The following is a 24,527-nucleotide window of genomic DNA, read 5'->3' as shown; positions in this document are numbered from 1 at the left end:
AATAGATGCTCAACATGGATTCATTGCAATATTATTTGAAAGCAATTGTCATACCTAAATTTGGTTACCAGTTTTAAAAACCTGGTATCAGACAACTGCAGCACCCACGGAACAGCTGCGAGCCCCAGAACAACGCTCCCCAATTGGCGCAAACACATGGGTTCAGAGGAGCTCTACACTCCACCACGGAAAGGTCAGATTTCGCCTGGGATAAGGTGAGGTCTCTGGTCCCGGCGGGAGAGAGGAACGCGCGTTTTGCGGGAGCTGGAGGACCAGGGAAGTCTGTGCCTAGAAAAATCCGTGGCTGTTGGGGCTGGCATGATCTGTGAATGTGGAAGGGGGTCCTCAGAGCTGCTAACAGAAGGGCTCTCTAAAAAGCAACCCATTTTGATCTGACGTGCAGGGACACCCTAAGAATTTCAGGGGTGTGCCGGCTGCCTAGACTTACGCACAGCCCCGGAGTTCGCACACTTGGGCTTTTTCCTCTTCAAATCCTTGCTTCTGATTACTAAGCCCAATACATAGGATCACCCAGTTGGGGACACCCTGGGAGACTGCAGGGGAAAGTTGTTTTTCTGGAACCTGGGGATCGGAGCAGGGAGTGACCATCGGAGAGCCAGATCTGAGGCAGCCCACTCCCACAAACCGGTAGTGAGTGCCACAGGGAAAGAAGGCTCTAACACTGCCTAGAGAGGCCATAGATAGACCCGGAAGTCAATCCAGAAACACTGCCACCCAGGGGCTGAATCACAAATTGACTCTTGTGTAATCAAAAATAAAGGAATACGAGAAATTAAGACACACCGCCTGCTTAAAATCAGGACTGGCTTACAATACTGAAGAGCAGTGGAATGCAGGGAACTGCAATACTGTCTGGACTGAGAAACAGGCGTGCCAAACAGAACAACAGAGGAAGTGAATGACCTTCACTACTCCACATTTTATTTTTATTTTTTATTTTTTTATTTTCATTTTTTGCATCTTTTACTCAAGAAACTAATTTTTTTTCCTCACTTGATTTTACCTTTTTAATTATTACATTTTTATTTTCAATCCGTATTATTACTACTGCTATTTTATCTTTTTTTTTTAAAGTGTCATTTTATTTTCTCTTCATTTTATTTTGGGATTAGTGTTCTACATTCTATTTTTATCTTTCCTTTAGCATCATTTTACTCTATCTCAACTCTACCTTTATGCCATCACTCTCTTCCTAACTGTCCCCTTTTCGGTGTCCTGTTTATCTTACCCCTTTCCTGCTTTAGATTTTCCCTATTCTTTCTGTTTACCCCTTGTTAAAATTTCACCCTACTTACATATCTAATCTCCAATCCCCTGCTCTAAGTCCATACACACCTCTCTCTTCGCTGTCTTAACTAGCCAAAAAATTGTTTTTCTCTGTCCTTTTGTTGTTGTTCACTTGAATGTAGATTATATTGAATTTTTATGCTTGTTTGTGAGATTGTTTTGCTTATTCTTCTTTTGTTTGTTTATTTTTTTGTTTGTTTTGTGCTTCTGTTTTCCCTTGCCTCACTCAATATTAGTTGGTGTTGTAGTTTGTATTAATCCTCAGGTACTTGTTGCTGGCATTTGCTGGGATTAGTGATTGTTCTATTGGAGTTTTCTCCCCAATATATATAGTCTGTTCCCCTTTTTCTCTTAGTCTCTTTCTTGTCTCTCTTACTTTTTTTCCCTTTTCCCAATTTCATTTTGACACTCCTTTTTTTTTTCTTCTTTCTTTCTTTTTCCTCTTCTTCTTTCTCTCCTATTCCCTAGTTTGCCTTTTTCTGGTGGTCACCTTTATTGGAGGTTATTAATATCATGAATACATTTCTGTTCAGTGCCTTGTGTGTTGTACCTGGTAGTGCTGTATTTTGTGCCTTTAAATCAATGCAGGAGAGAGAGAACTACATAACCAGACACCCAGAGAAGAGAGACCATGGGGAGACAAAGAAACAGCCCGCATAAGAAAGAAAAGCAGTCATCATCAGAAAAGGAAGTAAACGAAATGGAGGCAAGCAACCTTCCAGAAAAAGAATTCAGAGAAATGGTCATAAGGTGGCAGAAAAGAATGAAAGACAAATTCGACAATATGAGCAAGAACCAAGAGGAAATGAAGAAGAACCAAGAAGAAATGAAAAATGACATCGCTGCTGTAAAGAACTCAATAGAAAGCATCAAGAGTAGACTAGAAGAAGCAGAGGACCACATCAGTGAGCTAGAAGACAAGATGGGAAAAAATACCCAAGTAGAGCAACTTCTAGAAAAAAAAAATAAAAGGCAGGAGAAGAGCCTAAGGGAACTTTGGGACAACATGAAACAAAACAACATCTGCATAATAGGGGTTCCAGAAGGAAAGGAAGCTGAGCAAGGAATAGAAAACCTGTTTGAAGAAATAATGACAGAAAACTTCCCTGATATCAGGAAGAAAAAACCCACACAAACCCAAGAAGCTCACAGAGTCCCAAGCAAAATGAACCCCAAAAGACCGACGCCAAGGCACATTATAATTAGATTGGAAAACACCAATGACAAAGTAAGAATCTTAAAAGCGGCAAGAGAGAGACAGAAAGTTACATACAAAGAAACCCCCATCAGACTAGCAACTGATTTCTCAACAGAAACTCATCAGGCCAGAAGGGAATGGAATGAAATGTACAAAGTCATGCAAAGGAAGGGTCTGAATCCAAGAATATTGTACCCAGCAAGGCTGTCAATCAAAATTGAAGGTGAAATCAGGAGCTTCACAGACAAAAAAGGACTAAGGGAATTTATTACCACCAAACCAGCAATGCAAGAAATGCTAAAGGGTCTGCTGTAAAAAAAAAAAAAAGAAAGAAATAGGAAGCGAAGAAGGAACACAGGGGTAAAGAATAGGAATGGTGAAAAATAAGTACCTATCAATAATAACTTTAAATGTAAATGGATTCAATGCCTCAATCAAAAGACATAGGGTAAAGGATTGGATAAGAAAACATGACCCATATATCTGCTGTCTACAAGAAACCCACCTCAGAAAAAAAGACGCACACAGACTGAGGGTGAAGGGATGGAAAAAGGTTTTCAGGGCAAATGGAACTGAAAAAAAAGCTGGGGTAGCAATACTTATATCTGACAAATTAGATCTCCAAGTGAAGGACATAACAAGAGATAAGGAAGGCCACCTCATAATACTAAAGGGAGCAATCCAACAAGAAGAAATAACTCTGGTAAACATATATGCACCCAATACAGGAGCACCCAAATACATAAAAAAACTCCTGGAGGATATCAAGGAAGAGATTGACAGCAATACAATCATAGTAGGAGACTTTAATACCCCACTATCACAATTGGACAAATCCTCTAAACAAAACATCAGCAAAGAAACATCAATCCTAAATGACTCACTAGACCAGATGGAATTAATTGACATCTCCAGAACATTTCACCCCAAAGCCATAGAATATACATTCTTCTCAAGTGTACATGGGTCATTTTTAAAGATAGACCATATGTTGGGACATAGGCAAAATCTCTTCAAATTCAAGAAGATAGACATCATATCAAGCATCTTCTCAGACCACAGTGGCATAAAACTGGAAATCAACTACAATAAAAACAACCCAAAGAAATCAAACACATGGAGACTAAACAGCATGCTATTAAACCATGACTGGGTTACCAGAGAGATCAAAGAAGAAATAAAAAACATCATGGCAACAAAAGACAATGAAAACACTACAATCCAAAATCTATGGGACACAGCGAAAGCAGTCTTGAGAGGGAAGTTCATAGCTCTACAAGCTGACTGCAAAAAACAAGAAACAGTGGTAATAAATTACCTAACCCAACAACTCAAAGAGTTAGAAAAAGAGCAACAAGAAAAGCCCAGTGTAAGCAGAAGGAAGGAAATAATAAAGATCTGAGTGGAGATAAATGACATTGAGACCAAAGAAACAATACTAAAGATCAACAAAACCAAGAGCTGGTTCTTTGAAAGGATGAACAAGATTGATGAACCTCTAGCCAGGCTCACCAGGAAGCAAAGAGAGAGGACCCAAATAAACAAGATCAGAAATGAAAGAGGTGAAATAACAACAGATCCCGCCGAAATACAAAAGATTGTTAAAAACTACTACGAACAACTCTATTCCAACAAACTGGACAACCTGGAGGAAATGGACATATTCCTAGAAAAATATAACCTTCCAAAACTCAATCAGGAAGAATCTAAACAGCTCAATATGCCAGTAACTATGGAAGAAATTGAAGCAGTCATCATAGAGCTTCTGGCAAACAAAAGCCCGGGGCCAGATGGCTTCATAGGAGAGTTTTACCAAACATTCAAGGAAGAACTAAAACCTATCCTCCTCAGACTATTCCAAAAAATTCAAGAGGAAGGAACACTTCCAAGTTCCTTCTATGAAGCCAGCATCACCCTAATACCAAAACCAGATAAAGACAACACAATGAAGGAGAATTACAGGCCAATATCCCTCATGAACATAGATGCCAAAATCCTCAACAAAATTCTAGCAAATCGGATGCAGCAGTATATCAGAAAGATCATACACCATGACCAAGTAGGGTTTATCCCAGGAATGCAAGGATGGTACAATATCTGCAAATCAATAAATGTGATACATCACATAAACAAATTGAGAGATAAAAATCACAGTCATATCAATTGATGCAGAAAAAGCATTTGACAAAATCCAACACCCTTTCTTGATAAAAACTCTCAACAAGGTGGGAATAGAAGGATCATACCTCAACATCATAAAAGCTATATATGATAAACCCACAGCTAACATCATACTCAATGGGCAAAAACTAAAACCATTTCCCCTAAGAACAGGAACAAGACAGGGATGCCCACTCTCACCACTCCTGTTTGACATAGTACTGGAAGTATTAGCCATTGCATTTAGAAATGAAGAAGAAATAAAAGGCATCCAAATTGGAAAAGAAGTAAAGCTGTCCTTATTTGCAGATGACATGATATTGTACATAAAAAACCCGAAAGACTCCATCAAAAAACTAACAGACTTAATAAATGAATTCGGCAATGTAGTAGGATACAATATTTACGCCAAGAAATCTATGGCATTTCTATACACCAACAGTGAACTTACAGAAAGAGAGACTAAAAAAGCAATCCCATTTTCCATTGCACCAAAAAAATTAAGATACTTAGGAATAAACGTAACCAAGGAGGTAAAAGACCTATACGCGGAAAACTACAGGACACTGAAAAAAGAGATAGAGGAAGATGTAAACATATGGAAGAACATACCATGTTCATAGATTGGTAGAATCAACATCATTAAAATGTCCATACTACCCAAAGCAATCTATAGATTCAATGCACTCCCCATTAAAATACCAACGGCATATTTCACAGACATAGAAAGAACTCTCCAAAAATTCATCTGGAATAAAAAAAGACCCCGAATACCCACAGCAATCCTGAGAAAGAAGAATAAAGTAGGAGGGATCTCAATACCAGATTTCAAGCTGTATTACAAAGCCACTGTCCTCAAAACAGCCTGGTACTGGCACAAGAACAGACATATAGATCAATGGAATAGAATAGAGAATCCAGATATCGACCCAAACCAATATGCGCATTTAATATTTGACAAAGGAGGCATGAGCATACAATGGAGTCAAGACAGTCTCTTTAATAAATGGTGTTGGGAAAATTGGACAGTTACATGCAAAAAAATGAAACTAGATCACCAACTTACACCATACACAAAAATAAACTCAAAATGGATACAGGACTTAAATATAAGACGGGAAACCATAAAAGTACTAGAGGAATCCACAGGCAGCAAAATCTCAGACATATGCCAAAAGAACTTTTTCACTGATACTGCCCCTAGGACAATGGAAGCCAAAGAGAAAATAAACAAATGGGACTTCATCAAAATAAAAAGCTTTTGCACAGCAAAAGAAACCATCAACAATACAACAAGAAACCCCACTGTATGGGAGAACATATTTGCAAATGTTATCACTGATAAAGGTTTAATCTCCAACATCTACAGGCAGCTTATACAACTTAATAAAAGGAAGATAAATGATCCAATAAAAAAATGGACAACGGACCTAAATGGAATCTTTTCGAAAGAAGACTTAAGGAAGGCCAAGAGACACATGAAAACATACTCAAAGTCACTAATTATCCGAGAGATGCAAATCAAAACGACAATGCGATACCAGCTCACACCTGTCAGAATGGCTATCATCAACAAATCAACAAACGACAGGTGTTGACGAGGATGCGGAGAAAAAGGAACCCTCGTGCACTGCTGGTGGGAATGCAGACTGGTGCAGCCACTGTGGAGAACAGTATGGAGTTTCCTCAAAAAACTGAAAATGGAACTCCCATTTGACCCAGTAATTCCACTCCTAGGAATATATCCTAAGAAACTAGAAATACCAATCAGAAAGGATATATGCAACCCTATGTTCATAGCAGCACAATTTACAATAGCTAAGATTTGGAAACAGCCTAGGTGCCCGTCAGCAGATGACTGGATCAGAAAACTATGGTACATCTACACAATGGAATACTATGCTGCCATATAAAAGAAGGAATTACTACCATTTGAAGGCACCTGAATGGAATTAGAGAACATTATGCTAAGTGAAATAAGCCAGTCAATGAAAGAAAAATACCACATGATCTCACTCATTTGGGGATAATGAAAAACATTATAAACTGATGAACAAAAAGATAGATACAGAGGCAGTAAAGCATCAAACAGACTGTCAAATTACAGTGGGAAGGTTAGGGAGAGGTGGGGGAAATAAGAGATCAACTGAAGGACTTATATGCATCCATATAAGAGTAACCAACGGATGCAAAACATTGGGGGGTGAGGGCATGTATGGGAGTGGGGTGGGGGCGGGGCAATGGTAAGATATGTACACATATAATACCTTAATAAAAAAAAATAAAATAAAAAAAAGAAAAGCTGCTGGGTGGGGGCAGCTGAGTAGCTCAGTTCCTCTCCCATGGGACAGGCTCCACATCCCTCCCTCCTCCTCCCCATGATCAGTCACCCCAGCTCTCCTCCAAGGCCCTGCCTGGGCTTGCCCTGCACAGCCCCACCTTGCCAGGCACAGCCCAGCTCTTCACCACCCCGCACAGCCTCTCGGGAGCTCTGTCCCCAGAGAAGAAAGGGGGAGGCTGCAGACAGGTGGTGGCAGGAGGAGGGGGCAGAGCAGGGCCCACCAAGTTAGATGAAGGGGAGGGAGATATAGACCCCACAGGACTGGGAACAGAGATGGGTAGGGAAGGAAAGCCATGGGGAAGCATCGCCTTTGGTTGAAGTAGAAATCCTGACCCCATTTTACAGATCCCATTAGAGTGTGTGGGGAGTGAAGACAAAAGAGGGTGTGAGGGGACTGGATGGATGAAAAGCAGCAATGTTTGATTCATGGCCTATTTATTTTTATTTTTGTTAATATATTTTTATTGATTTCAGAGAGGAAGGCAGAGGGAGAGAGAGATAGAAACATCAATGATGAGAGAGAATTTATCTGATGCCTCCCTCATGCCCCCTACTGGTGATTGAGCCCACAACCCAGGAATGTGCCCTTGACTGGAATTGAACCCAGGACCCTTCAGTCCGTAGGCCATGGCTCTATCCACTGAGCCAAACCATCGCAACCCAAGGCCTATTTAAAATTTCTGCAGTAGGTTGAGCAGGGGTCTTACCATGAAGGTGTTACCTGATAATGAGGGTGTCCCTCCTTATGTTGGGGTAATTGGAACTGCAATGAAGTAAAGACATACCCATGGAGCCTCCAAAGGGTTTCCACACACATGAAACAATATACTTTATGTGGCAGCTGAAGAGGGTGAGCAGAGCCTTGGAAGGATAGGAGGTCTCCAAGACCAGGGGCTGGAGGGAAAGTGCATGCTGAGAATTTCACTCCATGAGTTACAATCTCTATATATAAAAGCTTAATATGCTAAGTGTCTTACCAAGCAGTCGACGGACTGGTCGCTATGACATGCACTGACCACCAGGGGGCAGATACCCTGACAGGTAGGTTAGCTTGCTGCTGGGGTCTGGCTGATCAGGACTGGGTGAGATGGGGCTGGACATGCCCTGGAGCCAGGGTCTTTCCCACGGTCCCTCCCTGGCCACAAGCCCTGATCGGCTCCAATTGGGACTGGGCGAGATGGTCCTGATCGACCCTGATCACCGAATTTCGTGCACTGGGCCTCTAGTGACAATATAATTTAATGTAACTTTTTATCCTATGTATATTCTACTACTAACACAATTTTTAAATGTAAGGCTTCTGATGGTAAAGTTCTCTGATGCCCTTCAAATCAAAAGAAGAACATGGTCATGCTCATGATTCATATTCTCTGAAGAAATACTGACTTTGAAAAACATGAGATTTTTTAAATCTGATGTCATATTGTTTAATTATTAATGAAAGCATATCCATGTTTTATCTAAAATATTTTTTTCAATAAAATGTGTCTTAAAATAAATACCCCTCAAAGATTATATCATGTGCATGTATGGTTAAACCCAATTTAGGAACATATGTCCTAAGAAGAAAAGAAAATCTACTTATTCTGAAAATGAACTTTGGTTGGTGACATTTCATTTACATGTCTTAGGAGGACACTTATCACTCTACTCAGTTCTAGATAAATTCAGTGACACTGTCCCAAACTGCATATTAATCTTCATCAGACATAGGCCCACCCCTCAAGTTTATAATCTGACTTCACTCTTTCCCAAGTTAACAGTACTCTCAATTCTAAGCCCAGTGGCCCTTAGACTATGTCTTTCCACTTCAGAATGGTTTGTTTGATTCTATAGCTTGTCTTCCCTTTGTTTTTAAATAGTGAGCAATAACTTTCCCTAATTAGATTACAACTTCTTTAAGGGTAGGAAACATATTTATTTTCGTCTTTATCTTGAAGCCCTGTCAATGTGTCTGGTCTATTTTTAGGGACTCAATACGTATTTGCTGAGTTTATAAATTAATTAAGAAATGAATAGACAAAATATTAAATAGAACAAATACAAATGAACAAATCCTATGGCTTCACAGAAATCATATATTCACATTTCTTTTATATAGCACATTGTTTTTAGGATTTATTATATGTGTGTATATACATATTCATATTTATGTATATACACATATTTTTATTCAGGTATCTCAGAGATACTGTCAATAGTTAATTAGAACTAATTTATTCCTTGTTAACCAAGTCTACGACTCAGCTCCTTCTAAATTATCCATGAAGGAAAGGTACTGATCTAAAACAAATGTGTCTAAAATTCTCTGACCAAATTCTAGTTATGGGACTGTCCTTAGAAAATGGTGGCTGTATATAAAAAATCAAACCTTACTTAATTTTTCAAATTAAACGAATTCCTTAATGTTCATAGAAAATAGAACGCCATAAACTTTCAAATTACATTTACTTAATTTTTTAAATTAAACGAATTCCTTAATGTTCATAGAAAATAGAACACCATAAACTTTTAAAAATATGTGGCAGAGACAATGCTATATATTTATTCAATTATTATTATTTTTTTTATAACCACAGCTTCATTTCTTGCTCCCATTTGCAGCCTGAAACAGACTGATCAGATATGCCTGATTTGTGCTCTTGGTTTTTCTTCCACTTGCACACACCAGGCCACACCAGGCCTGCTCCATACCCTGCAGATGTCAAAGGTAGCATGTCATATGGTTACTCACTGTTCACTTCTATATTTTTTATTTCTTTGAAATTTTGTCTTTATGTTTTGATGTACATACAATAAATTTGCTTTTCTTTTTGTATAGAAGTTTATGAGTTTTGATAAATGTATAAAGTATTCTTTGTAACAAACACCGCAGTCAAGATGCAGAACAGTACCAACGGACAAAGAAAATGTTCCCATGTGGCCTGTTTTTGACCAACCCCTCACACATTCTCAATCCACAGGATTTCTTCTTGGTGCTTATAGGTTTGCTTTTTCCAGAATGTTTTTTATATATAAAACATTGTGTGTGTGTGTGTGTGTGTGTGTGTGTGTGTGTGTGTAAGAGAGAGAGAGGAGAATATCATACAATAGTCTTTTGTGTCTGACTTTTTTCATTTAGCATAATACATTTCCGATTTACCCATGTTATTGGTTTATATCACTAGTTTATTCCTTTTTATTGTTAATTATTATTTCACTAGAGGCCCAATGCACAAAATTCATGCACGGGTGGGGTCCCTAGGCCTGGCCCGGCGATCAGGGCCAATTGGGGCCTTCCAGCTGCTGGCCGGGGCCTTCCTTCGTTCCGCATTGCCCCTAGTGGTCAGCACACATCATAGCGAGTGATTGAACTTCTGGTCTCCCAGTTGAACTCCCAAGGGGACAATTGAGGCTATTATATATATATAGATTGTATGAATATACCAGAATTGGCTTACCAATTCACATTAGTTGTTCCCATTTGAGGAAATTATGAATAAAGCTGCTCTAAACAATTACTATTGGTTCTTATGTACACATGAACATTTGTTTTTCTTAGGTAAATACCTAGGATTGAGATTGCTGGATCATACTGGAACAAATACATTTAATTTTATATAATAAACTGCCAAGTTGTTTTTCAAAAAAAAATAAAAATAAAAAAAAATAAAAACCTGGTATCATTTGAATTAATAATTAAGGGAAAGATTTAAGACAGTATGGCCAATATTTTTTGGGGAAATGATGAAAACGTGAAGCAGAAAAGTAGCAACCAAAGAGTCAGAAGTTAATACCTACCAAAAATGATATTAACATTTATAGCTATATATTTATATGAACATTGATTTATGTCAATTTTACCTACAGACTTACCCTGTGGCATTAGACTGAGCAGAGCATTATACCCATTATAGAAAAGGAGACATTAGACAATTTGACTGAATTATCTTTAACAGCAGACCTAAGTATAGGATTGGACTCTAACTTCTTTTCTATTTAAGTATACAATGAAAACATCGAAACAAAAACAAAATCTCTTTAGAATTATAATAAATTTCAGAGGAAACATTATTTGCTTCATTTCTAGCTGATAATATCATTTAGAGCTACTGTTTTTTTAAATTGAATACATTTGACATGTAACATTGTATAAGTTTAAGGTGTACAATGTGTTACATTTATATATTATAATTCGATTGCTGATGTAGCAATATTTATTACATTACATAATTAGAGTACAATATTATGTCTATATTTATTGTATTGTACAATTGATCTGTATGGCTTATTTACTACCCATAACAAGTTTGTACCCTTCCACATCATCACTGTTAGTCTTACCCCACCTCCATCCCCTGGTAACCAACACTTTGTTGTCTATTTTTTATAGGTTGAGCTTTTTTGGATTCTGCATATAGTGATATCATATAGTACTTGTCACGCTCTGAGGTATCTCGCTAACCATAATGTGAAGAGCTATTATTTGTTTTGCTTTTACTCTATACATTGTGCCGGCAACTCCATTTGAAATATACAACAACCTTATGATGTAGGAATTATTACTCCCATTTCCTAGGTAATTTGCCAAAGTTATATATGGTGACCATGTAGGAAACATTATAAATCTCTTATGAACGAACACACAAACTAACAACAACCATAAAAACCTGATAGAACTCAGTGCCAGGATCTCAGTTTCTAATACCATTTTCCACAAAAAAGGATAAGGGTTTCTTGGAGAAATGGCTGATTCTAGAAGTGGGGTAGGAAATAAACAAAGATGAGCGTGGAGCAGCTGTAGGTGAGGAGTCACCAAATGGTCCCAGAAAGGAAACACCCACGATAGTCAAGGGGACACAAGTCAAATGAAAAAGCAACCGGGGCCAAACTGGAATAATTTGAGCAACAAAATGAAATAATATTGGATAATATAGCAGAGTGCAAAATAAATATCTGGAACCCATACTGACATGATAAGTGATAGAATAAATGTATCCATTGGAGAGCGCACATACCTCCTGTGCAGGAGCCACAGTGGATCCCGCAGTATCTGCTCTCCCGGGCTGGAGCACACTCCACTCCTCCCCTGGGGGCTCCCCCAGGGACTGCGGTCCAAGGGGCAGTGTGGGGGCGGGAAGGCAACTGCAGTGGGGACCCTGACAAGCAGCCCATCAGCCAAGTGACCAAAGTTACCATCACTAGCAATAAGCCATTTGATGGCATGTCCCCTGGGTATGATGTGATGAGACTGACTCCTTAACTCTGTGGTCTTTCTTCCTAAACCAATAGTCCATTCTAGTCATGAGACATACACCAGACAGAGCCCAATAGAGGGACATTCTACAAAATAGCTGACCAGTACTCCTCAAAACAAACTTGACTGAGAAATTGTCCCAGCCAAAAGGGGCCTAAGAAGACATGACAACTACAAGTAATATAGTGACAAAAGTACTGTATTGATATATGACATTAATAATGGGAGACAAATAGGAGGTTTATGAGAATACTGTATTCTCTTTGTAACTTTTCTATATATCTAAATCTGTTCTATAATACAAATTTTATTTTAAAAGTCCTATAGCCTTGAAATAAAAAGTGGGAAAGGAAACCAGAAAAAATTAAGTTATTTATGAATTAATAAATTCATCTGTTCATTCATTTATTTATTCATTTATTGATATCTTAATTATTCAACAAATATTCTTTTATGTCTACTTTGTGACAGCGTAGCCCTAGGTCATAAGGAATTTTTAGCTCTACAATGAGCATCTTCTCTATCCAGTGATTGGTATACCCCTGAGGAAAAATTGTATACCATATGTGTAGTCCAAAATTCTAGGGCAGTGCCATAGAGTGATGCAATTTTATAGAATTCATAAAAAAGAGAAATATTAGAGGGAGGGATGGTTACTCAAAGATTATTGTGAATGAAGAATTTACCACAATTGGATTCTGATTATAGATTATATTGCATATACTTGTTCATTGAAAATAGCTTTGATTACTTTTTTTTTTTTTTTTTTTGACTACAAGGTATTTCAATGCACTGCAGTGTTACTTAGAACTTACAATGATTACCTGTTACTGGTTAACTATTGCTTTATCATTTTTTGGTAGTGGCAAATAATCAAGCGCTTTAGGAAGCTCACCCCTTTTGGCCTAAACCATAATTGAACATAAGTTGTTCTCATTTCCTAAGCCCCATATTTTAAAAGAAGTGGTTGAATTATTATCTTGGTCATTTTGCCTTCCAGTAGGAGTACACTCTGATTATGTAACTCATTTTTTCCCCACTGAAAAATATATTGAACACAGAAGTAAAGTTCTTGGAGCATTTGGTACCCATTTGTTTTGTAGTGACCATTGCAGTGTTGATGACAGCTAACTAGAAATTCACCCTCAGCGTGATGATCTAATGGCCGTCCCCCAAGCCTACAGAAAGAACGCATGGCCCAAATCTATGTTTTCTGAAAATATCACATTGTGTTCTTGAGGACTCCAGCATGGAAATGATCTCCAGTGTGAAATGTATATGAGATATATGGAACCCTTTACAAGGCATATTGGGTTATTTGCCCTCTTGTAACTTTGAAAACCATCTTTCTTGGATGGCAGCAGAAAGCTTCAATATACTTGCATGAATTATGGATGACGCCCACACTTTTGTTCAAGTAGCTACAGGATGCTTTTCTAAGAAAGACCCTTCAGTCTGTGGAGGTTGTTACATGCATCTGTCACAGCAAAGATTTGCTTTTGGAAATATGTTAGCATTCTAGACATTTTTTCAGTAAATTGAACATAGTACTCAAAGACTGATTTTCTTTTATTCTGTTTTGTTTTTTTCCTTAATATTCTGAGAATAATACAGACATGTATTTAACTTAGAAATGAAGTCATGGCTTTTAAACAATTAGCCCCAAAGAGGAATTGATTTCAAACAAAGGCTGTCTGTGAAGGGGTGGGAGACAAAACCAACATTGATTCTGGAGTACAGCTTCTTAATAGTTCAGACTTTCAGGTGCCTTAAAAGAAACATCTCTACTCTTAGTAGAGAAATGGGATGACACAGAGATTGGAGGGCCCGAATCAACAGTCTCCTTTTCAAAGACTCACCCTGGATTAATTCACATTATTTTCCATATCTATTCTGATGTCCTACCTAACACTACACACATTTCTTGCATGAATGCTTATCATTTCAGCAATTTTCTTTAGTGATTGACTGACTAAATAAATAAATAATTAATTAAACAATCAGTTGTATTTTAGGATATACCTATTATTTAAAAATCAATGAAATAAAATCAGACTCTAAGTATTTTAAGTGAAGATTATTCAGTTTTAAAAACGGGATTTTACATTGTTAATCATATTTATTCTTACTCTAGCAAAAAGCATTTTTATACCTTAAAATGGTTTTCTCATTAAATATAAACTGATAATCACCAAGAAAGAGGACTAAATAAATATCTATAGTATTGGATCATGTAGAATTCTAAAAATATTTTTTGCACAAAGAAAGTATTATGGGAAAGTGCACAAGATTTGCAGAGTTATCATCTTTCATTGTTTTAAAAAGCAATTATAAACTAAAGTTACAGTTGTAAGTATGCAGAGACAAGACCATTGGACAATGAGTCCAGAGGATTATAAAGATTCCAGTTTTTCTCTGGGTTAATTCTGTGATTGAGGGTGGGTCACTTCTCTTCTTGAGCTTCAGCATCCTCATTTGTAATAATTTTTATAGACTTGTTGCACATGATTAAAGTTTAGTAACGCAGTTAAAAGGGACCCTCACTAACCCTTAATAAAGATCAACAGCTTTGTAAATTAAAATCAGAAATACAAGAGATTTCAAAACAAATAAAAAATGAGTCATCTAAAAATGTAATGCAAGAAGTTCTTGCTTTAGCTCCAACATGTAAAGTGCTTGGCAGTCACTCACCAACCATGTCCACTTTTGACAACAACAAAAGGCTGTACAAACTGAAAATCAATGACCCATCGAGTATTGATGTCCCAAAGCAAATCACCATAGAGAAATCTGGAGAGACAGGAAGACAGAGAACCAGAATCAAGATCAACTTATTTAGAGGAGAAGCGTTGGAATAATAAACTGGTAGGAATTAAGAGTAAAAAAAACTTTTGGGGACAATTTTAAGGGGGCCTTCACACTCATATGGATTTTATCTTTAGGAAGCCCACTGGATTTTCATGGTGCTGATCCTAGGGGAAAACCTTCAGGTTTTTGGTCAGGTGGAAGGGAAAAATAACCCTTTTGAAATGTCCCCAGGGCATGATTCATAACAAAGGCTTACTCTTCAAGGGCAACAACTTAATCAGAACCTTGTTTGACCTGGGGGAAAAGGGATGAGTCCACTCTGACCCACTCTAGTCTTCCATTTACCCAAGGGAAGAAAAAAAGCTAAGAAACACTTCTGAAAGTCACAGCCCACGGACTCAGACTCACTAAATGACTGAACTATAAGATTGGTATTACCTGCAATTTACCACCACATCAATGGGCTCCAGGATCATAACAGTGGATTGCAATAGAAGAGCTGCAAGACACTCTATTTAATGAGTTAGGAAAATCCAACAGTGCAGGAAACAAACAAGAATTCAGAGGAAGCTGAAGACCCTTGTGTCTCTAACTACAGAAAACATTATGAACAACGCAGTTCCTAGACAGATTAACATAAAACCTCACACTAGGCCTGTTTACCTTAGTTCCTATGACCTCATACATCATGTTTGACTTTCAACAACAAAAAATTACAAGGCATGTTAAAAAAAAAAGTAAAGGCATAGTCTAAAAAGACAAAGCAAGCATCAGAGCTAGGTTCAGATCTGATACAGAATTTGGAATAATCAGATAGAGAATTTTAAATAACTATTATTAAATATGTTAAAGGGTCTAATGAAAAAAGCAATGAGTGAATGGTATGCAATAACAAATGAGTAATTTAAGCAGAGATGAAAACCCCAAGGTAGAATTAAAGAAAATGATAGAAATAAAAAACTCTGTAATAGAAATGAGAAATACCTTTAATGAACTCTTCAGGAGTCTGGACACAGACAAGGAAAGAAAAAGTGAACTTGAAGATATATCAACCAAAACTTGACAAACTGAAATACAAAGAGAAAAAAGAAAGAAAGAAAGAAACACCAGAATATCCAAGAACTGTAGGGCAATTACAAAAGGTATAATATAGGCATAATTGGAACGCTAGAAGGAGAAGCAAGAAAGGTAGAAGCAGAAGACATTTAAAAAATACTTTTCGCCCTAGCTGGTTTGACTCAGTAGATAGAGCATTAGCCTGAAGACTAAAGGGTCCCAGGTTTGATTCTGGTCAAGGGCACATGCCCAGGTGGCCGGCTCGATCCCCAGTAGGGGGCATGCAGGAGGCAGCCAATCAATGATTCTTTTTCATCATTGATGTTTTTATCCTTCCTTTATGAAATCAATAAAACTATATTAAAATTTTTTTATTGATTTCAGAAAGAAAGGGAGAGAGAGGGAGGAAGAGTGAGCAGAGGAGAGAGAGAGAGAGAGAGAGAGAGAGAGAGAGAGAAAAGAACATCAATGTAAGAAAGAAACATCAATTGGTTGCCTTCCTCGCCCACCCTGACTGCAGATTGATCTTGAAACCTGGGTATATGCCCTGGTTAGGAACCCAACCTGCCACCTCCTGGTATATGAAACAACACTCCAACCAGCTGAGCCATAGCATACAGGGTACAGAAGTAATAGTGGCCAAGTAATAGTGGTATTTAAGTAATAGTGGCCAAGAATTTTCCAAAATGAATGACAGACACCAAACCACAGATCCAGAAATCTCAGAAAACTCCAAGTAGTATGCATTTAAGCATATTATATTTAAACTGGAGAAAAACCAAGACAGAGGCATAACCTTGAAAGATGATGGGGGTCAGGAGAGTGAAAAAAAAAACCTCACTTATAGAAGAACAAAGCTAAAAATTACATCAGAATTCTTATCAGAAACATGTAAATAATAAAGTATTTATAGTGTTGGAAGGGGGAACAAAAGTAACCTAGTATTCTATATCCATTGAAATTATCCTTTGAAGGTGAAGGAGAAATAAAGATTTTCTGAGACACACACACACACACACACACACACACACACAAAGACATTATCACCAGTAGGCCCACTCTGCTAGAAATGTTAAGAGAATTTTCTCAGAAAAAAAAAGAAAAAGGCTATAGGTTAGAAACTTGAATCCACATTATAAAAGAGCATTGGAGAAAGAATGCATATAAGGGAAATTTGGCATATTTGAGAGATACAGTGAAAGCTGTGCTCAGAGGGAAATTTATAGCATCTAACACATATACTAAGAAAGAAGAAATCAATCATATAAGCTTATACAATATAAAGAGAAAGAAGAGCACCTTAGGCTTAAAGTAAGTAGATGAAAAGACATCAGGAACATCAGAGCACAAATCAATGAAGTTGGATAGAGGTAATAAGTAGAGAAAGTCAATGAAATCAAAAGCCGTATTTTTGAAAAGATCAATAAAATTTATAAACCCATAGTTAGTCTAATAGAGAAAAAAAGAGAAGATACACAAATTATTAATATCAGAAATGAAAGATAGCTCATCACTATTGGTCTTATACACATTAAAGGACAATAAAGAAATACTACAAACAAAACTATCTGAAAAATTTGATAATTTAGATAAAATAGACTACTTCCTTGATGGACACAAGTCAACAAAGCTCATGCAAAAATTTAGAATATCTGAAAGCACTAAACCTAGATTGTTTCACTGGTGAGTTCTACCAAACATTTAAAGAAGAAATGATAAGTTCTCTACAATCTCTTCCAGAAAATGGAAGCACAGAATACACTTTCTAACTCATTTTATGAGACAAGCATTATTGTAATACCAAACCCAGAGAAAGGCATTATAAGGAATGAAAACTACAGCCCAATATATTTTATGAACTTAAAATCCTCAATGACATATTAGCAAATTGAATCCAACAATGTATAAAAATAATGATATGCCACTATCAGTGGGAATTATTTTAGGTATGCAAGACTTGTTCAACATTCAAAATCAGTTAATGTAATTCATCACATTAATCAGCTAAAGAGAAATCATGTGACTTTTATCAATAGAATATTAATTGATATAGGAAAATCATTGGACAAAATTTAACATTCATTCATGATATAAACTCCTAAAAACTAGGAATAGAAAGGAACATCCTCCATTTGGGTAGAACATCTAAAAAAATACAGATAGCACCATAGTTAGTTGTTAGAAACTGTATGCTTTCCTCTTTTGATCAGGAACAAGGCAAGGATGCTCTGTCTTGCCACTCTTAATCTACATCCTGTTGGAATCCTACATCCTCACTAGTGCAAGAAGACAAGAAAAGGAAATGAAAGGTATGCAGATTGGGAAGAAATAAATAACACTGTCTTTGTTTGCGACATGTGAACATACGTATTTAGAAAATCCCAAAGTATGAATAAAAGACTTCCTGGAACTAATAAGTAATTATAGTAAGATTGTAGGATACAAAGTTCATATACTGAAGTCAATTGCCATTGAATATACCAGCAATGAATAATTGAAAATTGAAATTAAAAAACATTACACAATTTATATGTAACTAGAGGCCTGGTCGTGAATTTGTGCACAGGTGCGGTCCCTCAGCCTGGCCAGTGATTGGGGCCAATTGAGGCCACCTCGCACAGTCTGGGGGGAGGGACTGCAGGAGGTTGGTGGGCCATGGGAGTTTGGCTGTGGGAGCACACTGACCACAAAGGGCAGCTCCTGTGTTGTGCATCTGCCCCTGGTGGTCAGTGTGTGTCATAGTGACCAGTCAACCAGTCATATGGTTGACCAGTTGTAAGGGTTGCTTAGGCTTTTATATACTATCTAATAAAAGAGTAATATGCAAAGTAACCATCACTCCACTACACCCACAAGCCATGCTCACCAGCCAATCAGGAGCGAGTATGCAAATTAACCCAACTAAGATGGCTGTAGCCACGGAGTGAGCAGGAGCCTTGGGTTTCCCCAGAAATGGAGGAAGCTAAGCTTTTCACACACCCTGGCAGGCCCAGGCCTCCACTCAAGGCTACAAAGTTTCAATTATAGAAGATAAATAAATCTCAGATACCACGGCCTCCACTTGGGTCGCCGAAGGGTGTGGCCAGCCTGCAAACCACCACAGGCCCCTCACCAGGCCATCCCATGCCCCAAAGGAACCCCCACCCTGATCCGGGAGACCCTTCAAGACAAACCAGTCAGACCTCACCCGTGCACCAGGCCTCTATCCTATATAATAAAAGAGTAACATGCAAATTGACCATCACTCCAACACACAAGATGGCTGCCCCCATGAGGTCAAAGATGGCTGCCCCCCTGTGGACACAAGATGGCCACCACAAGATGGCCAGCAAGGGAGGGCAGTTGGGAGGGACCAGGTCGGCAAGGGAGGGCAGTTGGGGGTGATCAAGCCTGCAGGGGAGGTCAGTTAGGGGTGACCAGACTGGCAGGGGAGCAGTTAGGCATCAATCAGGCTGGCAGGGGAGTGGTTAGGGGGTGATCAGGCTGGCAGGCAGAAGCAGTTAGGGGCAATAAGGAAGGCAGGCAGGAGAGCAGTTGGGAGCCAGCAGTCCTGGATTGTTTAAACGGGCAGTCGGACATCCCTTGAGGGGTCCCAGATTGGAGAGGGTGAAGGCTGGGCTGAGGGACACATCCCCCACCCCCCGTGCACGAATTTCATGCACTGGGCCTCTAGTGTGTGTGTGTGTGTGTGTGTGTGTGTGTGTGTGTGTATGTGTTTTTACAAAAACAAAGAAAAAATAAATACAACCTAACAAAATGCATATGAGATCTGTGTTATATATGAAAAATTACAAAACTCTGATGAAAAATATCAAGGAAGATCTAAACAAATGGAGAGATAGTCCATGTTCACAGATAGGAAAACTCAATGTTGTTGAGATATCAGTTCTTTAGAAATTCATCTATAGATTCAGTATAACCCCAATCAATTCCAAGAAAGGTATTTTGTCAATATTGGATAACCGATTCTAAAGTTTATATGAAAGTTTAAAGATCCAGAGTAGACAATAAATACTAAAGTAAACAAAAACATAGAGCACTTCAAGTAGTAATATAAAGCTATAGTAATAAAGGCAGTGTGATATTGGTGAAATAATAAATAAATTGATCAAAGTGACAGAAAAGACCAGACATAAACCCAAACAAATATAGTCAACTAATCTTTGAGAAGGAAGAAAGGCAATTTAATTGAGAAAGGGTATTCTGTTTAACAAATGGCCATCAAAAAATTGGAAATCCGTATGCAAAAAGTTAAATCTAGACACAGACTTTATACTTTCTATAAAATTAACTCAATATGCATCATAATTCTAAATGTACAAAAATGCATAGCATTTCTAGAAGATAACATAGGAGAAAATCTAGGTGACCACAAGTCTGGCAATGAGTTTTTTTTTAAAATAAATCTTTATTGTTCAGATTATTACAGATGTTCCTCTTTTTTTCCCCCATAGCTCCCCTCCACCTGATTCCCCCCCCCACCCCATGCCCTTACCCCCGCCACTGTCTTCATCCATAGGTATAAGGTTTTTGTCCAATCTCTTCCCTCACCCCTTACACCCCCTTCCCCCCAAGAATTGTCAGTCCACTCCCTTTCTATGCTCCTGTTTTTATTATATTCACCAGTTTATTCTGTTCATCAGATTTTTTATTCACTTGATTTTTAAATTCACTTGTTGATAGGTATGTATTTGTTGTCACTTTGTTGTTCATAATTTTTATCTTTACCTTTTTCTTCTTCTTCCTCTTCTTAAAGAATACCCTTCAGCATTTCATATAATCATGGTTTGGTGGTGATGAACTCCTTTAGCATTTTCTTGTCTGTGAAGCTCTTTATCTGACCTTCAATTCTAAATGATAGCTTTGCTGGGTAGAGTAATCTTGGTTGTAGGTTCTTGCTGTTCATCACTTGGAATATTTCTTGCCACTCTTTCTGGCCTGCATAGTTTCTGTTGAGAAATCAGCTGACAGTCATATAGGTATTCCCTTGTAGGTAACTAACTGTTTTTCTCTTGCTGCTTTTAAGATTCTCTCTTTGTCTTTTGCCCTTGGCATTTTAATTATGATGTGTCTTGGTGTGGTCCTCTTTGGATTCCTCTTGTTTGGGGTCTGTGCTTCCTGGACTTGTAAGTCTATTCCCAGGTAGGGAAAGTTTTCTGTCATTATTTCTTCTAATAGGTTTTCAATATTTTGCTCTCTCTCTTCTTCTGGTACCCCCATAATTCAGGTGTTGGTACACTTGAAGTTGTCCCAGATGCTCCTTACACTATCTTCATATTTTTGGATTCTTTTTTCTTTTTGTTTTTCTGGTTGGGTGTCTGTTCCCTCATATTTCAAATCTTTGGTTTGATTCTTGGGGTCCTTTGGTCTACTGTTGAATTTCTGTATATTCTAATTTCTGACTGGTCCTTTTCCATTTTTTTGGCATTCTCATTAAGATCCTTAAAGGTCTCACTAAGTTTATCAGAGGTTTCTAGAAGATTCTTGAGTAACCTTATAACTGTGGTTTTCAACTCTATGTCTAGTAGTTTGCTTTCCTGCATTTCTTTCATTCGTGACATGTTTCTTTGTTTCCGCATTTTGGCTGCTTCCCTGTGTTGATGGAGTGGTTTTGTGTAGTAGGTGATCTATAGGGCCCAGTGGTTCAGCCTCCACAATCACCTGAGATGGACACTCTTGGTGCATCCCTTTGTGGGCTGAGTGCACAGTCTTGTTGTAGTTAAGCCTTGATTGTTGTTGGTACACTGGGAAGAATTGACCTCCAGGCCAATTGGCTGTGAGGACCTGCTGTGTCTATAATGGAAGAACGGCTGTGCTGGAGACACCCTTATTGGGCAGGACTTGTTTCAGTGGGGCTTTGGTGCTCACTGAGTCTGCCTCCTGAGTGTGTCACTTATAGATGTGAGGAGTTGAAATCTGGTGTTGTCTCACACTGACCACTACGTACTCTGGCTCCTGGATCTCCAAGGAGGTTCAGGTCAGCTACTGTCTGAGGCCACCCAGTAGGAGCTACAGTGAGATCTGCAGATTTCTCCTCTTTGCTTTGGGTTTGGAAGTTTTGGAGCTGTCTGACTGGAGCTGCAGTTTGTTAGGTTAAGCGGCGATAAGGCAGGCCATTCATATGCAAAAGCCGCTGTGCACAGTTTGGGTGGGTTTGTAAATTGGGCAGGGCGGTGTCTCAGGGAATCACTAGGGCATGGCAAACAGCGATGGCTGCCAGTCAGCCGTCTCTGTGTTTTCGCGTTTCAGTGTCCCCGCGTTTCCGCATTTCCATGTCCCACGCCCCAGCGCAGTAAACAATGATTCTTGCAAGCACCTCTGCAATAAAGCCACCCTCACTTTCCAACCCGATGGAAGACAGTCCAACTTCTTCCCGTAGGAGTCTGGGTCCCCAGAATCTCACCAGAAACTGGAGTTCAGAGCAGTCGAGAGCTTGTGTCTCCCTTCGGATTGAAAAAAAACAGCGCACCCAGAGAAACCAAGATGGAAGCATAGGTAAGCACCTAAACTGCTGCCTCGCACAACAATTTCAAAACTACAACTAAAAGACAGAACGGACACCATCCAGAAACACAGGAAAGCTGGCTGAGTGAAAATTCTACAACTAGAAGGAAAGAGAAAAGCTCACAGAGAATTGGAGGTACAGCAAAGGGTCTTTGTGTACGCAGAGAGGAAGGGCGGCTGAGAGCCTGGCTGACTTGCTCTGGTGGAAGGGGGAAGGAAGCCCCCGACCGCACTGAACCCCAGTTATGACTGCACTGAACCCCAGTTCTGGGCGAGCCCCTAGGGACCCACACTCTTACGGGGGGAATCTGGACTCTCGGGCGGAGACTCGGGAGCCGGGGAAGGCAGAGGTCTGAAGGTGCACGCGTGCCAGTGCACACAAAGGCTGCAGCGGTTGCCACAGACTTTCCCTAGTGGAAGGGAGTCAGAAGCTCCTGACTGCACTGAGCCCCAGTTCTGACTGCACTGAACCCCAGTTCCAGGCGAGCCCCTGGGGACCCATGCTCTTGTGGGGGGAATCTGGACTCTCGGGCAGAGACTCGGGAGCCGGGGAAGGCAGAGGTCTGAAGGTGCGGGCGTGTGCGCAAGGGCAAGGCTGACGGGAAGCCAAGACTGTCTGCTCCGCCCTGAGACTCCACCCCATCCAAGCTGAGCACAGAGGCTATTGCAAGTTGGCAAGTCTAATCCTATAAGGCTGTCTCCAGCACCGAACTTCTCCCAGCATAGACACAGCTGATCCTTACAGCCAACTGGCCTGGAGGTCAATTCCTCCCAGTGATACCAACAACAATCAAGACTTAATTACAACAAGGCTGTACACACAGTCCACAAAGGGGTGCACCAAGAGTGTCCACCTCAGGTTAACTGGGGAGGCCGACCCACTGGGCCATATAGGAAACCTAGCGCACAAATCTACCCTACCAACTCAGGGAAGCAGTGAAAATGCGGCGACAAAGAAACAGATCACAAACGAAAGAAATGGAGGAAAACAAACGACTGGATATAGAATTCAAAACCACGGTTATAAGACTTTTCAAGAATATCCTAGAAAAGGCCAATAAATATAACGAGACCCTTGAAGATATGAAAAAGAACCAACTAGAAATTAAACATACACTGACTGAAATAAAAAATATTATACAGAGACCCCAAAACAGACTAGAGGAACACAAGAATCAAGTCAAAGAATTGAAATACAAAGAAGCAAAAAACACTCAACCGAAAAAGCAAAAAGCAAAAAAAAAAAAAAAAAAAAATCCAAAAAGTTGAAGATAGTGTAAGAAGACTCTGGGGCAACTTCAAGCATACCAACATCAGAATTATGGGGGTGCCAGAAGAAGAGAGAGAGCAAGATACTGAAAACCTATTGGAAGAAATAATGACCGAAAACTTCCCCCACCTAGTGAAAGAAATAGACTTACAAGTCCAGGAAGCGCACAGAACCCCAAACAAAAGGAATCCAAAGAGGACCACACCAAGACACATCATAATTAAAATGCCAAGAGCAAAAGACAAAGAGAGAATATTAAAAGCAGCAAGAGAAAAACAGTTAATTACCTACAAGGGAGCACCCATACGATTGTCAGCTGATTTCTCAACAGAAACTATGCAGGCCAGACGGGAGTGGCAAGAAATTTTCAAAGTGGTGAATAGCAAGAACCTACAACCAAGATTACTCTACCCAGCAAAGCTATCATTCAGAACTGAAGGGCAGATAAAGAGCTTCACAGATAAGAAAAAGCTAAAGGAGTTCATCACCACCAAACCAGTATTATATGAAATGCTGAAAGGTATTCTTAAAGAAGAGGAAGAAGAAAAAAGTAAAGATAAAAATTATGAACAACAAATACATATCTATCAACAAGTGAACCTAAAAATCAAGTGAATTAAAAACCTGAGGAACAGAATAATCTGGT

This window comes from Plecotus auritus (genome assembly GCF_963455305.1).
Source record: "Plecotus auritus genome assembly, chromosome: 6".
Lineage (NCBI taxonomy): Eukaryota > Metazoa > Chordata > Mammalia > Chiroptera > Vespertilionidae > Plecotus > Plecotus auritus.
Note: the sequence above shows the minus strand (reverse complement) of the source record.